Raw genomic sequence first — 23,979 nt, 5'->3', positions numbered from 1 at the left:
TGTCCGTTCATCAGAAACAAGAGGTTCAGAATTTAGTGAGAAGAAACAAAGAAATCTTCTCTACACAGCCAGGTAGAACTAGCGTAATTGAACATGACCTAGTCTCTGAACCGGGGGTCCGAGTTAACCTTAAACCGTACCGAATCCCAGAGGCCAAAAGAGAGGCTATAAGTTTAGAGGTTAAAAAAATGCTAAAACTAGGCGTAATTGAGGAATCCCAAAGTGGGTGGAACAGCCCTATAGTCTTAGTCCCAAAGCCAGATGGTACAACAAGGTTTTGTAATGACTACCGGAAACTAAACGCGGTGTCAAAATTTGATACTTACCCTATGCCCAGGGTAGATGAACTTGTAGAGAGACTGGGCAAAGCCGATATCTCACAACCCTAGACCTAACAAAAGGGTACTGGCAGGTTCCCCTCACAGAAAGGGCAAAAGATAAGACAGCCTTCTCAACCCCAGACGGCCTCTTTCAGTATAGGGTGCTGCCTTTTGGCTTACATGGAGCTCCCGCCACATTCCAAAGAATGATGGATAAAATTTTAAAACCACATGCTCGGTATGCTGCTGCCTACCTGGATGATGTGGTAATCCATAGTGAAGATTGGCAATCCCACCTTCCAAAGGTCCAAGCTGTGCTCGACGCAGTTCGGTCTGCTGGACTAACTGCTAACCCCGCTAAATGCACCATTGGTCTGGAGGAGGCCAAGTATCTGGGGTATTCTATTGGCAGAGGTTTACTCAAACCCCAAACACTCAAAGTGGAGGCGATACAAGGTTGGCCAAGGCCAGTTACAAAAAAACAAGTAAGGACCTTTTTGGGGTTAATTGGGTACTATAGAAGGTTTATTCCCAATTTTGCGACTAAGGCAACCCCACTAACCGACCTCACAAAAGCAAGAGGACCGCTTATGGTAAAGTGGTCCCCCGAAACCGAACAGGCCTTTAGAAGCCTGAAAGAAGCTCTCTGTGCCCAACCAGTGTTGGTCACACCTGACTTCTCCAAAGAGTTCGTAGTCCAAACCGACGCATCTGAGGTAGGGCTGTGGGCGGTACTCTCCCAGGAGTCTCAAGGTGAGGAACACCCCATCCTTTATTTAAGTAGGAAACTAAATCCCCAGGAGAAAAATTACTCCATAGTAGAGAAAGAGTGTCTCGCAATAAAGTGGGCTGTAGAGACGCTCAAATACTACCTGTTGGGGAGAAAATTCCGGTTGGTCACAGATCATGCACCCCTTACCTGGATGTGTCAAAACAGGGAAAAGAATGCTAGAGTGACCAGGTGGTTCCTAAGCCTACAACCCTTTAAATTTCTGTGGAACACAGGTCAGGGCACAAACATGGCAATGCTGACGGGTTGTCAAGGATGCACTCCCTAATATCCATGGTCGCTCATCCCTCGGGGTCTGAGCTGGGGGGGAGGATATGTGACAGAAACCAGGGGATGGTAATAAACTCCATATATAGGGCTCCCAGGATACTGAACAGTTTCTATCCTGTCTGGCCTGGGAGTGCAGCCTTATAATACATGCACTCCATCCCACAGTTTTGGCAAGCGCTGGAACTGAGGGATTTCTGTCACCTGTCATGCTAATTAGAAATCAGGTATGTAAGACTGATTTCCTGTTTGCTCTTGGCTCTTCTCCAGAGCCTGGAAGGCTGCTGAACACAGTGGGGAGAAGCCCCTTCCCCACACAGGTTCAATTGTTCTATTCATTTGGCTAAGTCTGCAAAAGTACCTTGTTTTGTTGTTGGAAAGTGGAAAAGCCACTTCCACCCTGAGTTAGGGAAATCTAAGTTAAGTTATCGCTCAGGTGAGCAGCTTTTGTTTTGATGTGTTTTGTTGTATGCACTGTGGCAGTCTCAGTGCCTGGGACTGAATAAACCAGGCACAGCCTGTTTAAAGGAACAGTACGTGACGCCTCCTCATTTAACCTACCCCAAAAGACCGTGTTCTAACCGTCCCGGACAAGCGGCGGAGCCCCGGAGTAAGCTGTTTGTCACACCATCTTAACATAAATGTACATGTGAACCTAATTGGCACATTTATTTTAAACACCATACAACAGACAATGTTCATGCAGGAATGCGTTGTAAAATTAAGTGTTCTGTTGTACATACACTGCATATGTTGTGTAGTAATCTAAAAATAATAATGTACATCACTAGCATGACAGCAAAGTTGACTCTGCTTATAATTCAGTACCTAATTGTGGAAATGTGAATGAATGTTTTTAGTGATCTGTCTGAACATTTAAGAGAAGCAGGTGTAGCGTTCAATGTGGCTGACACCCATCAACACATGCAGTGTGTCGCTCACAGATGGTACTGTTGTGATAAGGTGGCGTATCTATAAGGTAAAAGGAAGATATGAGTGAACAAATGACTAACGTACGTTTTCATATAAAGTGGCCTGGTGGGTGAAAGTATTCAGATAATTACCATTTCAAATGAATGTGATGAACTTCTGTTCACCTTGTCAGCTTGTAACAACTGTAGTCCCTCCCCCAAGATGTGACACCACGCTGACTTTTTATTTGGTTCTACCACCTGGAAGCCTTCCCACAAGACTTGACCCTACCTGACCCTGTGATCTGGCTCTGTGCCCGACCCCACCCCCTGTGTTCACCTCTATACTGTGATTACATATTAATTGCAGCTGGTTTCACACACCGGTACATGAGCGAAATAAAAATCTGAAGTGAGCTACATATGAACACAATTAAATACCATATGGTACATGTTCCTATTTATGCTCTCATTATACTACATGAAGCGAAAAAAGAGCTTTAATAAAACATAACAAAATGTGTTTGTGCAAATTATTAATGTTCGCCTTTGAATGCACAATCTTCCATGCAAGACTTGATTAGGCAGTAATGGCCTGTTTATAGTTGTAACAATGATTAGCACTAATTTATATATATATATACAGTATATATATATATTTATATATATATATATATATATAATATGTATATATGTATATATGTATGGACACATACATGAAAAAGTGAATTAGGCATTTGTGTGCACAGACACGGTATAAAGAAGTTATACATTACTTTGACAAACAATGAGTGCGGATGTGCTTTGTGGTTATGCATGTTAACTCATTGTTTGTACAAAGATTCACATACATTCAGCTTTGAACTATAGGGCAAAGATGTCGAATGCTTTGTAAGGTAGAAGGTTGCAGTGTGTGTTATTTGGAAGATCATTACACATAATCCCTTAATGCAGGTCAAGTTGTGTATGTTTACTCATAATGATGTCATCCACGATAGCTGAGCCGATCACGTTTCCAAACATACACACATATATATATATATATATTATATTTTTTATATATATATATATATATATATATATATATATATATATATATATATATATATATATATACATGTAGAGGTATCAGTACCGTGTTAGCCGAGCTTCAATAATCAAAAAATAAATAGATGATACCGTTCTGTGGCTAACGAAATGCTTTTATTTGTGCGAGCTTTCGAGATACACTGATCTCTTCTTCCGGCGATGTTACAATGTCATTCATTGTAACATCGCCGGAAGAAGAGATCAGTGTATCTCGAAAGCTCGCACAAATAAAAGCATTTCGTTAGCCACAGAACGGTATCATCTATTTATTTTTTGAATATATATATATATATATATATATATATATATATATATAAAATATATATTATTTTTTTCTTTTTGTAGGACAACTAGATATATATATATAGATAGATAGATATATAGATATTGAGAGAGAGAGACATATATACAGATATATATGTAGGTATGCTTATATTGGGAAGAAAGTATAAGTAGCAGCGGAAATATAGATAAGAACTGTAACCTACGACACGCCTAGTACAGTAACATTTGTCACCTGGTGGCAATGGAGCCGAATAAATTCCGATATTTCTGTCCCCTGGCAAACCCTCCACTACGACAGGAAGAATTTTTTCCCGCATCTGCTCCTCCAATGGAGTTAAGATTAGAGCTTTTTCTGGCGGCCCACCTCCAGTGCCAGAAGCATGCATCCGTTGTGCTTGTATTTTTTTCTTTAAGTTTGCCCTGATATCATCGAATCTCTTCCGACAATTCGCCCGGTCCCTGACATGATTCCCACACGCAGACACAGCCAATGTTATTTGCTCCCACATTTCATTTTTGGATGCTGAACTTGTCCGCCCTTGAAATACATACAAAATATATGACGTTAATTATTATTAGAAAAACGATCAGTTTCCTAAACTGCTACCTGTTCCAAGAGATGGATGTACTTGACTTGTACTTGTACTTGTACCAGGACATACTTGAAAACGAGAGGTAACTCTCAATGTATTACTTCCTGGTAAAATATTTTATAAATAAATAAAAAGAGATACCAAACATGCTGGTTTAGGTGGAATATGTGTACCACATGAGCATTTACGTGGAAACATACAAATGTAAGGAAGCTTGCATGAATATTGTATGAACTTTGGCAAACTTTTTAGACTGATTGTTATGGTTGTTATAAAGCATGAAGGAATATGTGTGTAACAATTAACTTTAATTGATAGATATTATTGAATAATATTTTGATATTAAGACATCTCACATGACCTAGGATAACATGTCTTTGAACAATCAATGCAAAGATAGACTTACCTAGTAAATGGCCATACAGACAGTCATAGTGCTCCAAAATCCCTGTGACAAGAAATCTGTTTTCCGCTTCATTGAACCGAGGATTACGTGGCCGCTCCAGACGTTTCCTCCGAACACGTGCAGGCCCAGAGCTTGGCTGCTGCTGACTGGACTCTCCTTCTTCCAATGGAAGAGATTCCAAAAGCGGGCCACCACCAACCACCCCACCACCAGACACACCAGCAGCATCAGCAGCAGACACCCCATCAGCACCAGCAACAGACACCACAGCCGCACCAGCAACAGAGCCACCAGCAGCACTCGCACTCCCAGCAACACCTCTTGCACTCGCAACAGCACTCCCCTGAATCCTACGTTCACTCAGACGCATACTCACACGACTACCAGTACCACTCACACCAGCATCACTCTTCCCACGCCTTGCGGCCATACCTCTAGCACTCACAAAGAACAGAAAATAAATTTTAAGACAATTGCACTGAACACTTACAAAGTGAAAACAAGACAAAGATGTTAACAAAACAACACGGACAAACCTCTCACAATACACAACAACTCTCTCAGTCAATATGGAATATGTTAATCGCCCAGCTCTGTGTGTCTCTCTCTCTCTCTCCCAACAACACAGAGAATGAATAAAAATACACGCTGCCTTTAAATGGGCCGCTCAATCCAAAACATGCTTGCTTCGGCAGATTCAGCAAGAAGTTTCATTGGCGAACCTAACACCACGCCGATACACCTGTGTGTGATCGGCAAATCATCGGCAGAGTGGGACCAAATGTTTTCGGCTTGATTCGGAAGGGATTCGGCACTTATTGCAAACGGAGAGGGAAAATCGGCAGAATCATGCCGATAAGGTACACTTGGCAAGAGGACTTTTTCGGCGCTTACTGCATAGAGCCCACAGTCTCTGCGAGGCAGGATTTTCTAGCTTCAAAATGAAGCCAGTTGCTCTGCTATTTCGAACAGAGAAACTTTGAAAAGTCCGTCCTAGCTTCATCGACTCATGTCACAGGATGGTTGGTTCTCTGACTCTGCCGTCTCCTTACATACACTCTGCTAAGCTATCCTTAGCATGGAGGTAGGAGGAGCGACCAATCAGAGCGTGGGAATTCCTCCCCGTCAGCCAATAGGAATAGGGGCTCATCCTTTGGCTGAACTTTAGAGAAGGAGGCATACATAGCCGGCTCGAATAGCCGGGTGAGTAGAAAATATGATTTAGCCAATGGAAGAAGTTCCTATGAGCTGTGTCTCCCCCAGCTAACTCATTGCCACCCACTGGGCAGGCTCCACCAAGTCTGGCAGATTCATAATATGTCCCCAGAGGGTACCCTTTGTTCTCCGGATTTGTCAATTCGCCCTTCCTTGCCCACCAAATGGTCTTCTCCCCTCTGGACGTCATCTCCTCTTTGAACTATGGACTCTATACAGACATGCTGGCGTCTATGCTGATGCCCTGGCTGACAGTATAGAGTCTTATAGCAAATGTCCAATCCAATCATCAATTAGGTATTTGCCTATAAAGAGGGAAGACACAGGGCATCTGGCAGGAACCTGACGAAGCATTATTGCGAAACTAGTTGTTCCCTGCCGGAGCCCATTGATTGAAGGACCCAGCCAGCCTGCTGACATCCGGTAAGACCTCCTCTTCCGGTCCCGCCGTCGGACGCGACCACGGGAGCTGTACTGGTGAGAGGAATATCACCGGACGATCAGGCTGATGCTGGGCTGTTTTAAAGCTGTACCGTGAGTGTTATTTTGACTTTGTTTTCTGTACCTAATAAATTCTATTTTGCTCACTCACCGAGTTCGGCCCTTTTCTTCCTATTTGGGCCCCCGAGAGAGAAGCAACTCACGTACTGCCCCCACCAGGAGGGTGAGAAAGCTATTGTTTTTAGCAGCATTCCGTGAAGGAAAGACTGCGCATTAAACTCTGCTAACCAGCCCCATTATCCCCTTTTTACCTCAGACCAACAACAGGCTATATAAACACACCCTGTTAGTCATCCACATATAGCACGTATTCTGCTTCTGTTCACAAAAAAAACACACAATTCCATTTAAATTTTATTTAAGGATTTTATTTAAGGATTTTTAAGCTATTTTAGAATATATTTTTTCATATATTTACTTTTAATTACCAAGGTTCTTTAATTCCAAAGAGTTTTAAGCTATTTTAAAAATATATTTTTCATACATTTTTAATTCCAAAGTTCTTTTGGCTGTATTGTACCGTTCGATTACTAAAACACTAATACCGTGTTCCATATCTTCCTATCCTCTTATCTCTACGTTTGAGCAAAATCCCGTGCGCTGACCAACCCTCCACCTCCACTGCAACTACAAGAAGATTCCGGGCTTTATCTTCTCTACTGGTCCAGCTGCAGAAAACAACAAGGGCAAGTATACACTACCCTTTCTTTGGTTACACACTACCACACAGGCAACATCACAAGCCTATACAAATAGGGAGCGCCCCAACCTCTTTTCTTTTTGTCACATTATTCTAAACCCGCTTTGGTGGCAGCACCCTGACCTTCACATGATGGAAGAAGAAACCCTAGAAACAGAAAACACAAATGAAATTATGGAAAGTATATTCACTAAAAGATTGTTTAGAAGCAATAATATAGAGAATAAAATGAAGGAAGTCGAGACGGCCGAGATGGGGGACATAGAAACCATCAACAACGAGTTTGATAAACTAGAGACACTCCTTAAAAAAGAAACAAAAAAAGTTTGGGACAAGGTATATCTACAGAAATACCTAGATGCAAAACGCATCCCAAGAGGATTGCGTTTTTCTAAAAAAGCCTCCTTTGAATTATCAGATATAGAATTTAATGTCATGTGGGAGGAGAGTATGGACACTTGCTCCTTTACCCTCATGAAACTCATCATAGATCATCACAACAAAACCCTGTCAGATATAGACAGGGAGGTGGTTTTGATCCAGAAAAGACTAGAACCTATAATGGAAAACCCAACTTTCCAAAGTAGGGACAAAAAACTAGCAGATGAAATTGACACGATAGAAAGACTTCTAATAGAATCAAAAAACAAAAAATACAGACGAGATGAGGAAGACTACTTAGTCGGCTCAAATCCAAGATGGCAGAAAGTCACACTAATCCCACCAAGCACTCCAAGGGAACGTAAGAGAACATTTGAATATAAGAGTAGGGACATAAATATAGAAAGTGGTCCTAGTACTTCAAGCCACCAAACAAACACAGACTACAATAAATCCAACGCAAAGAACACGAGTAATAAGAATGTAAAATTCAGGCATGATGAAAAACAAGCACCATCAAGGGAATGGGCACCAAGGGAACACGAGAACCACAGAGATTCAAATGAGAGTAGATATACATACCACGAAAGAGATAATAAGCGAACAGACACATACAGAAGGGACGAAGAGAAAAGACAACACAGACAGGGACACCAATATGATGACCAATGGAAATATAAACCCTACACCACCAAACACAGCGATTACCACGAGCACCACCACAGGGCCAGATCTCCCATAGAGAACCACAGAGCAAGATCTCCGCTAGAACAGAGAGAAAATAGATATGAAAGGGAACGTAGCCCAAGAAGAGATCGTAGGTCACCACCTAGACACTCAGGATATTCTGGGCCTTTTTTAGAGAAGGCCCCGGTGAGGAAAGCCCCCCCTCTAACGACACAGAACAGACACATACTCTTAGAAGGACAGAGGGAACAAGACTCCCCGAACACAAGGGCCAAAAAAAGACCACACGAGGAAAACGGGGAGGAAGAAATCAGCAGAAAAAGGCCAGCAACACAATAGAAACCAGTAACATCTTCAATCTTAGCAATAAAAGTCTGAATGCTGATGAATGTAGCCTCATCAAAAAGGGCCTTAACTTCGCTCCAGCCGCTGTAGCCAGCGGTTTCAATCTATACATAGACGCACACAAATTTATAAGACAACTGACCCTAAAAAATTCTTCCTATCCAAAGACGCACAAAGTAGGAAAATCACAAGTAACAGTACACCTACAACAATAGATGAAAACACATTCAAACACACAACTCTCAAAGAAAAATCTAAATTCTATCCAAGCTGGGCTAAGAGCCATAATATCGAGACATTTCACCAGAAAATAGAAGGAGACTTCAAAAAACTAACCCATAGCAAAAGAAGTAAAATAAAACATAATCTAACACTTAAAGAAAAGACTGCGCTCAAAAAACTTGAGGATGATAAATCAATAACCATCAAACAAGCAGATAAAGGGGGGGGCGTAGTTATCATGGATACTACCAACTATAAAAAAGAAGCAGACAGGATCCTCTCAGATGCTATTACATATGAGAGTCTAAGAATAAATCCCCATAAGAATTTCTGTACAGAATATGCAAAACACCTGGACAAGGGTAAAGAAATAGGGGTAATAAACACCAAGGAATATGAATACTTGAATGTCAAATTCCCCGTGATGCCGATTTTCTATTTCCTTCCCAAAATACACAAAAGTCTGATAGACCCACCAGGAAGACCGATCATTTCGGGTATAGGCTCTCTCACCTCACGACTGTCAGAATACATAGACATTTCCCTACAACCTTACGTCGTGGGGATGAAATCATACCTCAGAGACACCACACAAACTATCAATCTGATAGAACAAACAGCATGGAGCCCAGATTTTATACTATGCACATGTGATGTAACATCACTATACAAATCCATTAACCACGAGGATGGTATTTCAGCCATTGATAGGACATTAAGCAATGACCCAAACGTTCTTATAGAACAGAAATCTTTTATTCTAGAGAGTATTAACTTTATTTTAAAACATAACCTTTTTAACTTTGATGGAAAGTACTACCTACAAAAATGCGGCACCGCAATGGGCACGAAATTTGCACCAAGCTACGCCAATCTTTTTATGGACGCCTGGGAACAGGACAAAATCTGGTCAACACATGAATTTAGCGCAGATCTGGCGCTTTGGCGGAGATATATAGATGATATATTCTTCATCTGGAAAGGTAGCGAGGAGGATCTAAAACGGTTCTTAGAATATATCAATGACAACGAAATCAATCTAAAATTCACGGCCTGCACAAACCCCATCTCTGTAGATTTTTTAGATCTAACCATCTATGTCGAGAACAGTTCTCTCAAAACCAAAACATTTTTCAAGAAAGTAGACTGCAACAACTACCTACTGAGAACAAGCTGCCACCACAAAAAGTGGCTATCTAACATACCCCCAGGCCAATTCCGCCGTATCAGGCGGAATTGCAGCGACGGTAACACTTTTAAAGAACAAGCAGACATTTTAAAAAATCGGTTTATTAACAAAGGATTCAACAAAAACTCACTAGATGAATCCATTAAGAAGACAGGTCTCCTACAACGACGAGATATCCTAAAAACAACACAAAAACAACCGACAGAAAATTTTAACGTCGCATTTTTAACTCAGTACAGCCAGGATTCAGGCAAAATACAACAAATTCTTAATAAACACTGGCACCTTCTACAAGGAGATGACACCCTTAGAAACTACCTCCCAGAAAGACCCAAGGTCATCTTTAAAAAAGCAGATAATATAAAGAATAAATTAGCACCCAGCCTATTTAGAACTGATAACTCCAAAAGGGACGAGAATTGGCTATCAACAGCCAAAGGTTTTTATAAGTGCAGTACTTGCAAAGCTTGCAAACAAGGGTCAAACGACAAAATAGACTTTTCATCACATGTAACAGGCGAACAATTTAAAACCAAGCACTTTATCAATTGCAAGAGTGACTACGTGGTCTATTTACTAAGCTGCCCCTGTGGACTACAGTATGTCGGCCGTACCAGCCGACCACTGAGGGTTCGTATATTGGAACATATTGGTAACATCCGACGACAGGTTATGACCCACAGCGTGTCAAAACATTTTTCACTACAGCATCAGGGGGACCCCTCAGGCTTGACATATAGAGCCATAGAACAGATTCCCCCCCTTTGGAGAGGGGGAGATAGACTTACAAAACTAGCAAGAAAGGAGACACTATGGATTTATAAACTAAAGACGCTAGCACCCCAAGGACTTAACATTGACATCGACATTGGGGCTTTTCTAGAATGAAACATGTATATTTAACACACTAATCACGTTTCTCTTCTTCTCTCCCTTCTTCTCTTCTTTCTCCCAATCCCCTTCCCGAATTTGGAACCAGTAACTTCGCAATTGGATGATTCACTTACATTCGCTTAACCGTACACAATTACATTATCTCTATGTTTACGTTCTCTATGTTCACATATGCACCAACGACTATATGAAATCTATCTGCCTCTGCGTAGCACAGTTAACTTATCACACTGCTTTTGAGTAAGGGCCAATATGATCGTGGGGTCAAATCCCCAATGAAATACTAGAAACACACACTAAGAATTCAAGTACCCCACATTTCTCAATTATTGAGCATCATTTTTAATTACTATTACTATTATTTTGAACTAACATTATAAAAATAATTTTTTTTTTTTTTTTTTTTTTTTTTTTTTATCCCAAATCCAATTCCAGACACCACCAACATTCCCTAAAACTACCAACAAGGGGGAGGCAAGACATATACAAGGATACTTTTTAATACTTTTTAACATTTCATCTAAGCCTGGGTAACACAACAATACTCTTTACCCACATTTGTTATTCTCATTGCAGAATTCTGTACTCTCTCTGTTCGCATATGTGCAAACAAGTACATGAAGTCCATCTGCCTCTGTATAGCACAGCCAACTTATCACTCTGCTTTTAAGTAAGGCCTAATATGATCGTGGGGTCAAATCCCCAATGAATCATATTGAAAATATATCCAAGTTCCATACATCTTTAAATTACTGATCATTATGTTTGAATTACTGAACTATCACATTTGTAGGAATAATTCTTTTCCAATACTATTCCAGTCACCATTGACATTCTCCAAACTAAAGGGGGAGTCACGACACACACAGGGATACTTTTTAACATATATCACCTAAACCTGGGTAATACACCATATATATATATATTTTTCAGGACAAATAGTCTAAACATATTAAGCGATACCATATGGTAGCCCCAACTACACATATATTCATCTATACAATATTTTTATTTACAATACATTTTTATATTCTTATTTTATTATTTTATATTTTTTATATATCACTCAAAATCCATCCATCTGAGCATAAGCTTTTTTGCATTTAGTTTAAATGTCACACATCACAGAAGTTCTAAGTGCAAGGGCCACTTTAGGTATGAAATTAATTTGCTGAAGGAATTACTTAGAGGTTTACTTCACAAGTTATTGTGCTGCACCTGCTACCAATTTTAAGAGATTTGTTTAAAGATGTCTGTAGATTGCACAAATTACTAATTGCCTACACCTCGAGCGAGGGAAGGTCTCATAGAACTGATAGAGATCATGTGTGCATGATTAACTACTGTGTATAACATTGTCACTACTTGTAACATATTTATGTATGTATTTAGAGTTTAGCATTATTGGTCTTTTATATTATTGGGCATTAGTCCAACACCCAACACTCAATAAAGGTCGTTTTTACATTTTATTATTTAATTGTACCAATACCAATTGATGACCAATCCAATCATCAATTAGGTATTTGCCTATAAAGAGGGAAGACACAGGGCATCTGGCAGGTACCTGACGAAGCATTATTGCGAAACTAGTTGTTCCCTGCCGGAGCCCATTGATTGAAGGACCCAGCCAGCCTGCTGACATCCGGTAAGACCTCCTCTTCCGGTCCCGCCGTCGGATGCGACCACGGGAGCTGTACTGGTGAGAGGAATATCACCGGACGATCAGGCTGATGCTGGGCTGTTTTAAAGCTGTACCGTGAGTGTTATTTTGACTTTGTTTTCTGTACCTAATAAATTCTATTTTGCTCACTCACCGAGTTCGGCCCTTTTCTTCCTATTTGGGCCCCCGGGAGAGAAGCAACTCACGTACTGCCCCCACCAGGAGGGTGAGAAAGCTATTGTTTTTAGCAGCATTCCGTGAAGGAAAGACTGCGCATTAAACTCTGCTAACCAGCCCCATTATCCCCTTTTTACCTCAGACCAACAACAGGCTATATAAACACACCCTGTTAGTCATCCACATATAGCACGTATTCTGCTTCTGTTCACAAAAAAACCACACAATTCCATTTAAATTTTATTTAAGGATTTTATTTAAGGATTTTTAAGCTATTTTAGAATATATTTTTTCATATATTTACTTTTAATTACCAAGGTTCTTTAATTCCAAAGAGTTTTAAGCTATTTTAAAAATATATTTTTCATACATTTTTAATTCCAAAGTTCTTTTGGCTGTATTGTACCGTTCGATTACTAAAACACTAATACCGTGTTCCATATCTTCCTATCCTCTTATCTCTACGTTTGAGCAAAATCCCGTGCGCTGACCAACCCTCCACCTCCACAGCAAATGTCTAAAACCTTATAAAGTACACTTTAATAAAGAAAACCCATTGGGGAACTTTATACTTATACGAGAAATGGATTTGGGATATTTGGGCTCGAAATCCAGGAGTCTGGGGGACACTGGGTCCAATCACACCTGATCACCGGGGAGAATTAAAGGACTAGTAACTTCGGCCCCCAAACTTCTGAAAACAAAATAATTGTATTTCTACCCAAATATCCCCATTAAAACGGACACACAAGAAATCTCACAGTTCTAGGGCCAAGGGAACATGAAAACTGAAAAAAGCAGGGGTCACTGTATTTTCAAAATGTAGTATCCCTGGTCCATGGCTTAATGTGCTATGTAGCTGCCAGGGAACCCATGGTTTCAGGGGTAACCAGAAGGCTTAACCTTTATTAGATAGCCTGGTTACCCCCTCCTGTGACTGTGATATTGGACATTAGTCTTGAGGGGGGGAGATAGTTTTGTTAGGGGGCTTGGGTGGGTGGTAGTGAATGGGTACTTTCCCCAGGGAGCGTGGTGGGAGGAGCTAACCTTTTCATTACCTAAGTGGTTAGCCACTAAGGTAATGAAGGGGGATAAGTAGTTTAACCTCCTGCTGTCTACTGTAAACTCCTGCTGTCAAGCCTTCCTGCCTCTCACCTGTCTCCCCTACAATCTATCCTAAACGCTACTGCCAGAATCACTCTACTCTTTCCTAAATCTGTCTCAGCGTCTCCCCTGCTGAAATCCCTCTGTTGTCTTCCTATCAAATCCTGTATCACATACTCAATTCTTCTCCTCCCATTTAAGGCTACACTACCGACACGCTTTATTACTCTGCGGCCAGATCCGCAAGCCGGGAGATTTCCCGGCTTGCTAGTGGCCGCCCCTCGGCGTGCCGCGCGTCATAGACGCGCGGTCACGCGTCTTCGGGAGCGTGCGCCCCCTGCACGCGCGTCCAGGGGCTCCCCGAGGGAGCCCTGGTGTCCCGCGATCGCGGGACAGCGGCAGGGGGTTCCGGGGGACCCGGCGGACCCGGCAGCGGTAGGGAGAGCGCCCCGATCGGAGGGCGCTCTTCCGCTGCTTCGGCGCGCGCCCGTCACTCTCGGGCGCGTGCCAGGCTACTGCTGCGGCCAAGAACGGGCAAATGCTCGAATAAACTTGGCCGCAGCAGTATGCACTCTTCTGCCCCGCCTTACATCTCAGAGCTAATTTCTCGCTATGCACCATCCTGACTCTTTTGTGTTCTGCTCAAGGGTGTTTTCTCTCTACCCCTTTTGTATCTAAAGCCCTCTCCCGCCTTAAACCCTTCTCACTCACGGCCCCACACCTCTGGAATGCCCTTACCCTCAATATCCGACTAGCACCCTCTGTATCCACCTTTAAGACGTATCATAAAACCCACCTCCTTAACGAAGCATATGAGTAGCTCCGTAGCTGATACTATACACTTCATACATCGATCTTGGCCGCTTGCAGATGTACTTAAAGCTGCAGTTCAAGCTCCCGTTTTTTTTTTTTTTTTTTTTTATTTCAATAGTTTCATGTGGGCAATTTCTACTTACCTGAACTGCATAGCTGCCGGTCAATTCGTTCTCTGTCTATTGATCGGCAAAGTTTGGCGACATCTTTAAATATGGGGAATGTAAATGGTTGCTATAGGAACAAGCATGCTTGTTAAAATAGAATACAAGAAAATTGGTCTTTCAAAGTTGTTTTTTTTAAAACAGAAAATGCTAAAAGTATTTTTTCTTACTACAGAACTGATTTATTTAAAAAAACACACATGCAGGATATTGCTTGAACTGCAGCTTTAACGGAACACCTTCCTACTGTCTCTGTAAGTTCTTCCTACTTATCAATTAGATTGTAAGCTCTTCGGGGTAGGTACTCCTTTTCCTAATATTACTTTTATGTTTGAAGCACTTATTCCCATTATGTGTTATTTGTTATTTATATTATTATGTCACGTGTATTACTGCTGTGAAGTGCTATGTACTGTACATTAATGGTGCTATATAAATAAAGATACATATACATACATTTAAAAATATTGTACTGTACATTTTTTTTGTATCAATCTGGTCTGGTCAGCCCTTTGATGATGTAAATGCTCAAATATGGGTATCTACTGTACATCATGAAGGGGAATACTATAGGACCATGTTCGGTCATCTACATCATCATGGAGGTTGGAAAGGACATTTAAATAATTTAGGCATCTACATCTTCAAGGGGCAGGACAGACCGGACTGACTGCTTCTCATTTTCTGAACTGCCCAGGGAGACTTGGAGAGAGACTGCTTCTGTCCCTCTGCGCAGCTCTATCAGACTGGATGGCCTTGTAGGATTAATGCTGCGGAGGGTCCTGGGATATATATATATATACACACACCATATGAAAAACAACCCTCCCCAATACATATAAAAAATACCCCAACCCATATCAAAATTCCCCTAAGCCCCCCAATACATATACAAATTCCCCCAAGCCCCTCAATACATATAAAATACCCCCGAGCCCCCCAATAAATATACAATTTCCCCCCAGATCCCCAATACATATAAAAATACCCCCAAGCTCCTCACTACATATAAAAATCCCCCAAGTCCCCCAATATATATATATAAATACCCCCCAGCCCCCAATACATATAAAAAAGATCCCCACCCCCAATACATATATAAAAAGACCCCCCATACATATTAAAAGACCCCCTTACCCCACAATACATATTAAAAAGACCCCCACCTCCCCAATACATATTTTAAAAAAGCCCACCCCCCAATACATATATAAAAAAAGACCCCCACCCCCCTAATACATATTAAAAATACCCCCACAATACATATTAAAAAAGACTTACCTTGTGGATGATCAGGCCGGGTCCAGTGGATGTGGGGGCCCGGGGGCCTGCACTGCAAGTTGGGGTCAACCTCTGGCCAGGTCTGGCTGCTGGACGGACCCCGACTCTCCCCTTAGCAGCAGCCTGCATGCCTCTATCCCTCTGTCCCACGCCGAGCTTCCAACAGGCCTCCCTCTCATGCCGTCGCGCATCGGAAGCAGACAGAACTGATGTCACAGTGCTTCTGGCGCGCTGACATCAGAGAGGCCCGTTGGCATGAGACAGAGGGATAGTCATACAGGCTGCTGCTAAGGGAGAGCCGGGGCCCGGCCGCGAGAGGACCGGCAGACGGGCCTGGCCAGAGGTCAGGCCCAACTTGAAGTGCTGGCTGGGCCCCCCCCGACTCACCAGTTCTGGGATGCCAACCCCAGCAGACCCACCCTTGTTAGCGGCCCTCTCTATAACTGGCAACCAGCGTCGAGCATCACTTTTGATTTTCTGCACACGTGGTTCTTGAAAATTGTAAGAACTTCTTTGGATTATCAAGCATTTGTTACAATTGTAAGCGGTCCATAGATCTCCCTTAAGGTAGTGGTTTATTAATGAATATATATTTGACATAAATCTTTCAGAACCATCCTTTGCACTGTTTTGTTAAAAGAATCTGAGTGCCTTTCTGTATTAAATGAGACATCTCCTCACAAGGGCGATCATCCTCACTAGTGTATCATGTGATCCATTGTAATCTAAGGAATTATGAAATAACCTGCTTAATATCCACTTGCACTGAATAAAGCTACTTGCACTATGGAGTATACATTTTCCTTGAAGAATATGTTAAGAGCTACCAAGCAAAATGTATCCCTTGAGAGTGAATTCAGCATTCTGCAGAGCGTTCCTAGTACTGCTACTGAAAATGCTCTATTCAGTTTGCCTGAGTTGCTATCATTAGTGCACCTGCAAAAGAAAAGTCTGGCTAGATTAGCATTAAAATAGGATAGGTGAATCCCTAGTCTTAATTTAACATATGCATAATCGCCATTACTTCTTTAAGTAACATTATTTTTAAATAAAGTGGGAGGGAAGGGGGAGATAGGACAAGTTCTCCTGCTACAGTCAAAGTAGTAGATAAGGTGTTAGGAGCAAAATCATGTAGAAAACAATATCTTGTAAAGAACAAGAAGAAAAAGCCCCTATACTCAGCACTCAATATCAAGTGTTATGATTTGATTAAAATATAATCTTTATTAGGTAGTTATAATAAAATAATGTTGGACAAAGACACAACATAAATAAGAACAACAAGACACAGAATAGCTGTAATCTCATTTAGGATTAATCCTATAGTATATAATACTAGTGTAGTATAATGCAATATATGGACCCAGGTCAATCCCTGATGGATAGATGTTTAGTCACAGAGATGTTCTCTGCTCCATATGCATAAGGAGCTTATTTCAAGAGAACTGAACCCCTCCTACAGGAGGAGAGAATTTACAGCTAACATATTAAAAAATGCAAAGATAAGAGCACAGAAGGAAACCTATATTCTGGTTTCCCACTAGTAAATAAATTGGGGTCAGCGTTCCGACGTCCAAATAGTAATTTTGTCACAAACTTGCAAACTTAATAGTCATGCAGAGGTAGCTATTAAACTGTGGTTTGCTGCTGCTATGTTGTGACAGAAGGGGAAAAGGTGCCCATAGGGAGCCTCCATAATCAGCAGTGTGAGGGATGTTCAACACACACATTCTGAACTTTTGCCGATATCTACTGTATCTGCCATCACAGTCTCCATGGGTAATGAGTTCCACATTTTAACTGCCCTTACTTTAAAGAACCCTTTCCTAAAACATTCTTTTGAAAGCCCCTTATATTGACCCCAAATATATTTGTATATAGTTATGATATCCCCTCTTGGAGACCTCTTTTCAAATGTAAACAAATCTAATTTAGCTAGCCTCTCCTCAGAAGTTATATTATCCATCCCCTTTATTAATTTGGTGGCTCTTGTCTGCACTTTTTCTAGTTCCATAATATCTTTTTTTATGGAGTGGTGCTTAAAACTGTACTTCATATTAAAAGTAGGGTCTTACTAATGTTTTATAGAGGGTATAATTATGCTTACTTCCCTTCCACCCATTCCCCGTTTAATGCAAGATAAGATCTTTCAAGGAAAAAAGTAGTCCTCCGGCGTGTGGTTATAATCGTTGTCCCCAAATCACATAGGGATAGAAATAAAACAACAAACCACAGAAGACAGGGTGGTTAGAATTGACTCAATGCGCAGCCTAATATTGATTAGTGTTGAACAGAGGAACACTTACATAAGCTGCAACTCATTGAAAAAGGTTCCCACAATACTTCTTTGATGTGCCTCAAAACATAAAGAAGGATATAGTATAAAAACATTTAATGAAGAAAATAAGATTTAAAAGAGAATGCTCACTCACAAACGGCCATAAACATATGGCATTGAAAGGATTCCCACTCCGGACTCAACACGTCTCTCCCTTTTCTCTCAGGGCGTCGGCACGGTGTCCGTCTCGACGTAGGAAATGACATCAGCTGTCGGTGTCAGCGGGGGACTCCCCTGGGCTCGTGCACAGCCCTGGTCTCTCCCTTCACTGATCCTTGGCTCCAGACCTGTTCTTGCACATGTGCATCAACAGTAGTTAAATCCTAAAGCTGGGTAGAGTGAGGAGCTTCCTCCTTCCAACTACGGTGGCACAGTGATAACTCTGGGGGGTACATCATGCCTGATCTTGTTTGCCTTTGCAGCTACTGCATGACTTTTAACTTAATTGCCCCCAAGCCCATCCTCTTTTGAAAAGCCAGCTGGTAAAATGTGCGTCCCCTTCTCTAAGCATATTCTTATTGCTGGCATCTACCGCCCCCCTAAAGCCCCACTATAATCCCTGATTGATATCACTCATTTTCTTGGCACAAAGTCCTCTCTGAATGTGAAGAGTGAGCTGTTAGTTCGTGGTGATTTCCACCTCAATTGGCTTGACCCTAAACACAATAAAATGTGGACACAATTCAAGTAACTAAATGTAATCCAACCAATTTCCCAACCCACACTGAGAAACCTACTGTAACATCTAACAACCGTTCCTTGCTTGATTGGATTCCATCCTCTTTTCCAATAGAATTCTATCCTCTGGTATCCTACCTGACATTTTCAGTGACCATGCAACAGTGTCATGTGTAAGGAAAATAAACCACTCAAGTTATGCCCTAAAATTTTACTCTCTAGAACACTTAGAATCTTTAGCCCACAACAATTTCTGACAGATCTTTCAAACCTGACACCTGACCCTGACACTGCGCTTGTTTTTTTCCAGAGTTCTTAAAAACCTGTGATACCCATGCTCCCCTATGCAGAATAAGAGTACAGGGGGGGGGGGCACCTTCCATGGGTTACATCCAACCTTATTGCGCTTTCCCATTTTAGGGATGCTACATGGAAAAGATGCAAATTAACTAGCACCGCCAAGGATCTTAATAACTACAGATGCCTGTGGAATACATGCAAAAGGAAACGACTTACAAAAGGTCAATATTACTCTGACAATCTTCACCAAGATTGATAAAATCTATCAAACTTCTGGAAGGTCATCAACAATATATTCCAGCCTTCTGGCCAGCAACAACCATCGAATATCAAAAAGGATGATACTACACTCACAAATTACACTGACATTTCAAACACATTCAATGAATACTTTGTTGTATGTGCTACTTCCCTACTATCAAAACATAACCCTAACAACAATCATGAAGCTCAACCTGTGAATACCCCTATAGCTCCACCCCCTTCCAACAGTGCTCACAATTTTCAATTCGTCCGAGTATCTGAAGAGGAGATTACACAGGTGCTCCTAACATTAAAATTAAATAGCCAATGTGAGCCTGACCTAGTGCAATAAAAGTTCCTATGACTCTGTGCTCCTGCCATTGCCATGCTGCTTGCCTCCCTAATCAACTCTATTTTATCTTCAGGCCATATCCCGCAGACCTGGAAAAACCCCAGAGTTGTCCCAGTCTATAAAAGGAGGGACAAAAACATTGTCTCCAATTACAGACCAATCTCTCTTCGCCCAATACTATCCAAAAAGTCATGGAAAAATGTCTCCACTCCCAATTAAGTGATTACTATACCAAGACAAATTTCCTAAGCCAACCCCAATCTGGCTTTTGCTCAAACCACTCCACGGTAACTACTGTACATTGCCCTCTTAAAAGATTGCAATGAGATTCAGTATGGAATCGAACTGGGACAACTAACTGTTGCAATATTCCTTGATTTTGCAAAGACTTTTCATACAGTTGTTATCTTGTTAAACAAGCTTCAGTGCTCTGGAAACTTTTCAACAACCTGCTGCTCCCATGGCACCAATTGCCATGCACCTACAATTACTGGAACGATTCAACTGGGACCCAACAAATGTTTCAAAATGTTTTTGCACAATGTCAGATACAATTTGGATTTAAACCTTTGACATGATACGGATAGGGCTAAAATCGCCTGTATCATTGGGAACCTTATATGAAAAAACGAATTAAGGGGGAATTTTGAAGGAAAGACTCAAACACGAAACAGAGAAAATACCTTGTTAGACGTTAAACAACATTCTTGGAATATTATCACTCATATTGCCAAGTTTTGTAATCTTGCAGCCACTACTGATTGGACTGACAATATCATAATTGTATTGTAGAATGTAAGCCCTCTCGAGCAGGGGCTTCATTACCTTCTATAACAATATAAATACATTTTGTAATGTTCTACCTTCATGTTATTGTCTTTGACCAATATTCAATTACAATGAGCAATTGGTTGAGATTATAGTGAAGATAATATCTCATTAAGAACATCTTCATGCACTGGATGACAGTGTCCTAACAGTAAGACAGGCATAAATAATAACTTAATAGAGGGTGTTATCATTCATTGGATGGCAGTGTCCTAATTGGAAGGCAATTATTTTCATTGGGACTTTGGCAGAGTTCTGGAACACAGCCTCATCTATTTAATCACTGAAATGTCACAATCACAGAGTTGTCATTAGTTTTGAGGAGACAGCAGGCTGTCTGCAACTGACTCACATGTAGCTCTGGCTTTAAATTGAGAAATACAGCTCTATAATAAACTGTGACTAGGATCAATAACCATAGGCTTGGTTGATTATAGTTCAGTTCCACCCCTGTAAATATCAATAAATAAAATGAATTGAAATCTGCAACTTTTTTGGATGTAATAATCAAGATTATACTTTGGATATTGAATTGGGATTTGTAGGACAGTGGCCTTCTAATTAGTTAATTTTGTTAATGTTGATTGAGAGTTTCCTACTGAGCAGTATAGACATGCAACACCAACATTTTTGATATTTTAGTAATGGTGACGATTTTAGCTACTCTATTTTTACTAGAAAGAAAGACGTGGAAGACTGCAATAAAATAGAAATACTATCCTTAAACATTCAGTTACACCAATAATTAATTCAATTTTGTTAAGCTGCATAGCTTGCCAACATATGAATCCCTCAAAAGTATTCCTGAATGGGAATAACACTAAGACCTACAGTATAAAGAAATGTATTAACGTCAAGTCAATTGGGGTGATCAATATGGCCATGTGCAGTTGTGGGAACAAATATGTGGGCAAAACCTCACGTCAACTAAGACGACGTGTATTGGAACACATGGGAACCATTAGAAATAAGATAGATACTCCACATGGGGAGACACCACATGTCTATGATTTCAGGGTATTGATCAAATATCCGGGGGCATCAGAAAGGGTGACCTAGATTATACCCTTCTGAGAACAGAGGCGAAATGGATATACACCCTGGTCATCCTGGCTCCCAGGGGCCTGAACGAAGGCTTTGTGTATTCAGCCTTCCTCTGAGATTGACAGAAGTCCAGAAAGTAGAAACTAGATAGACAACCTAAAACAATAGTGTTTTTTTATATAGGTCACCATCACTAATATGTATAGGAACAGCACAAATGGGTCAGATTAACAGTTACATGTTGACTATTTTGATTAAACTCTAGAGAAAAAGGACGATCTACGGGGAGATTTATGATGATCAAAAATAATCATAATCTGACAAAAGTGCATCAGCACTATAATTTATTTATAAAATGTTTTACCAGGAAGTAATACATTGAGAGTTACCTCTCATTTTCAAGTATGTCCTGGGCATAGAGTTAAGATGACAAATAATACATGGTTACAAATACAGTTACATAAGTGAACAGGGTAAACATTATATAGAAGACATAGCATGCACAGTTAGAGAGATATATTATAGGTGTATGTAACAGTTACAGACCAGATTAAAATGTGAGACAGCTTTAGTTTTGAAATAACTTAGACTGGTGGTGTCTGAGAGACTCTCTGGTAGATTGTTCCAGTTTTGGGGTGCACGGTAAGAGAAGGAGGAGCGGACTGATACTTTGCTGAACCTTGAGACCATGAACAGTCTTTAGGAGTCAGATCTCAGATGATAAATTCTGCAAGTGGTAGGGGATGAGGAGCTTGTTCAGATAGACGGGTAGCTTGCCCAGAAAGTATTTGAAGGCAAGACAGGAAAGATGAACTGTGCACCTAGATTCTAGTGATGATCAATCTAGTTATTTGAGCATTTCGCAGTGATGTGTGTTGTAGTTGCATTGGAGAACAAAGAAACATATTGAATTTTAGAGGATGTCAAGTTTGCTAAGGTGGGTTTGGGGTGCCGAGCCGTATACTATGTCCCCATAGTCGATAATTGGCATTAGCATCTGCTGTGCAATACGCTTTCTGACCAGCAGACTTAGGGAGGATTTGTTCCTGTAAAGTACACCTAGTTGGCATAGGTTTTGGATGTCGGGGTATCAATATGCATCCTGAATGTTAAATGGGAGTCAAACCATATGCCAAAGTATTTCAAACTAGTAACAGGCGTTAGGGTAGTTTTAGCGTTGGTTCTGATCTGGAGCTCAGTCTTTGGAAGCTTTAGAAATTTAGTCTTGGTCCCAAATACCATTGTTACAGTCTTGTCAGTGTTTAAAAGCAGTTTGTTTTGAGAAATTCAATTTTCAAGTCTCAAAAAGTCAGATTGAAGTATGTGTTCAAGGTCGGAGAGGCTATGGTTTTGTGCATATAATATTGTGTCATCTGCATACATGTGTATTGAGGCTCCCTTACAAGGTGTAGGAAGATCATTGATGAACACTAAGAAGCGTAGGGGCCCCAGAACAGAGCCTTGCGGGACGCCACAGGTGATATTCAAGGGGTTGGAGTTAGAGCCTGAGATAGACACATGTTGAGATCTACCTGATAGGTAGGAATGAAACCAGTTTAAAGCATGCTTCCCTATTCCAGGGCACTGGAGTTTGTTAAGCAAGATAACATGATCAACAGTATCAAAAGCCTTTGCAAAATCTAGGAATATTGAACCAGTGAGTTATCCCTGTTTCATTCCACACTGGATTTCATTCCAAACTTTTAGCAGGGTAGTTATGGTGGAGTGTTTGGGGCAAAAGGCAGATTGGAATTGGCTAGGGAAATTTGTCTTGGTATAGTAATCGCTTAACTGGGAGTGGACACATTTTTCCATGACTTTGGATAGTATTAGGAGAAGAGAGATTGGCCTGTAGTTTGATACAGTGTTTTTGTCCCCACTTTTAAAGATTGGGACAACTCTGGAAGTTTTCCAGGTCTTAGGGATATGGCCTGCAGACAGGATAGAGTTGACTATGGAAGCAATTGGTTTGGCAATGACTGGGGCACCAAGTCTTAGGAACCTAGATTGTAGTAAGTCAGGTCCACATTGGCTGCTTAGTTTTAATTTGAGGAGTTATTGTGTAATCTCCTCTTTGGATACTGCAACAAATTGAAAATTGTGAGCAGTGTTGGGAGAGGGTGGGGCTATGGGGTACACTCAGAATGAGATTCATGTTTGTGGTTTGGGTTGTGTTTCGCTAATAAATTAGTAGCACAC

This window comes from Ascaphus truei, chromosome 3 (genome assembly GCF_040206685.1).
Source record: "Ascaphus truei isolate aAscTru1 chromosome 3, aAscTru1.hap1, whole genome shotgun sequence".
In the NCBI taxonomy this organism is placed as follows: domain Eukaryota; kingdom Metazoa; phylum Chordata; class Amphibia; order Anura; family Ascaphidae; genus Ascaphus; species Ascaphus truei.
The sequence above is the reverse complement of the archived record's forward strand: the minus strand, read 5'-3'. Positions refer to the sequence as shown.